Consider the following 2,190-nt stretch of genomic DNA (forward strand, 5'->3'; position numbering starts at 1 on the left):
GAAAAGGGCCAAAAGTAGCTATTATTTTCAATCCAAGCAACTCTGTCTCCAGCTCGTTCTAATGCTTTCCCCGCCCCCGCAGCCGCCTCACCGGCACCCGGAAATAACGTCATCGTACCACGACCCACTCGGTGCAGAAGAGCGTAGATGACTAAAAGAAAGCGTCAAAATCTGTGGGGATACGAAACCACCAACCAATCACAGAACCTCATCCACTGCCCTATGGTGCCCTAACACACATGATCAGCCTGGGGGGCTGCTGGAGCTTTATCAATTAGCTGTGCGTTCTTCCCTTCCTCTATAGTTGCGGGAAGAAAGTCTGTGAATATCTCTTTTTGGTTCAGTTATTACCTGCACCCTATTATGCTGGAGGTCCTTGGACAAGGCGACAACTTTTAAAGTAGGTGCAGGGGACTTGGGGTGGGCTGGGTCTCCAGAGACAAAGGGAGCATGTCAACAGCCAGAGCAGGTCATTCCTGCACAAAACGTGGGACCTTCCTTAGTATCGGCAGTGCTGCTTAAACCTGCCCTTCCTACGGTGACAACTGGGCTGTAAGCATCTGTGTGTACCAATTATTGCATGCAACACCCCTCTGGGACTGTATCACCATGTGCTGCTGGGGTCTAGCCTGTGCCTTAAGGTCAGTCTGAAATTACCCGCTGTCGTGGTTTAGCCCCAGCCAGCAACTAAGCACCATGCAGCCGCTCGCTCACTCCCCCTACCCCGATGGGATGGGGGAGAGAATCGGAGGAGTAAAACTGAGAAATACTCCTGGGTTGAGATAAGAACAGTTTAATAATTGAAATAAAGTAAAATAGTAATGATGATAATAACAATATAATAATGATAATAATAATAACAATATACAAAGCAAGTGATGCACAATGCAATTGCTCACCACCTGCCAACCAATACCCACACAGTTCCCAAGCAGCGATCGCTGCTCCCCGGCCAACCCCCCCCGCCCAGTTTATATACTGAGCATGACGTCATATGGTATGGAATAGCCCTTTGGTCAGTTTGGATCAACTATTCTGGCTGTGCCCCCTCCCAGTTTCTTGTGCACCTGGCAGAGCATGGGAAGCTGAAAAGTCCTTGACTAGCATAAGCAGTACTTAGCAACAACTAAAAACATCAGTGTGTTATCAGCATTCTTCTCATACTAAATCCAAAACACAGCACTGTGCCTGCTACTAGGAAGAAAACTAACTCTATCCCAGCTGAAACCAGGACAGTATCCACCCCTTATTCTATACCATCTACATCATGCACAGGCCCTCCCCTTTCCAACGTGTTCTAATTAATCACCACCACTTTCGCTATCTTGATATATATATTCACAGATATCATTCCCTTTGTCTATGGGCCATCCCTGTAAAATGTCCATTGAGTTCATTTAGCCCATGACTTTGGGTTCCATCTGTCATCACAGTCTTTCGGAGCAGGAGAGGTGGTGTGCGGTGTTGGATTCTTGCATGCTGAAGCCAGTTCTCATTCCAACACAGTTTCATAAAACTTCATTTTCATTAAGCTGGGCAATTCTCACTGTAATACCATTGATGTGGCATATAGCAACCATAACACACAGTTTTATCTGCTTAACATTAACATACTATATTATTATATTAACATTATACTATATTATTATATTAACATACAGTTAAGAAATAACATACAGAAAGAGATAACATACAGTTAAGAGATAACATACAGTATTATATAGCAATTAATATACAATTCAGTTCATTGGCTATTTTCACCCAAAATCAAATTCCCTTGAGGTACACACTGGACTTCCCCATCCTTTCGCATCACCCACCAAGTGCACCCAGGTCCTTGAGCAAAAGCAATCCCACGAATGGGTTTGCCTTTGCCTGAGGCAGGGGTAACCCAGACTGTCTTCCCCAGCATATTTTTTATGTGCACTACAGGGACTTTATCTCCTTCTACAGTACATAAGAGTTTTGATTGGGCAGGGCCAGCTCAATTGGCAGATCCCCTGAGGTTGACCAACCAGGTGGCTTTCGCTAAATGGGTATCCCAATGTTTGAATGTCCCACCACCCATTGCTCTCAGGGTAGTCTTTAACAGTCCTTTGTATTGTCCGATTTTCCCAGAGGCTGGTACATGGTAAGGGATGTGAGATACCCACTCAATGCCATGCTCTTTGGCCCAGGTGTCTATGAGGT

This window comes from Pelecanus crispus, chromosome W (genome assembly GCF_030463565.1).
Source record: "Pelecanus crispus isolate bPelCri1 chromosome W, bPelCri1.pri, whole genome shotgun sequence".
NCBI lineage: Eukaryota > Metazoa > Chordata > Aves > Pelecaniformes > Pelecanidae > Pelecanus > Pelecanus crispus.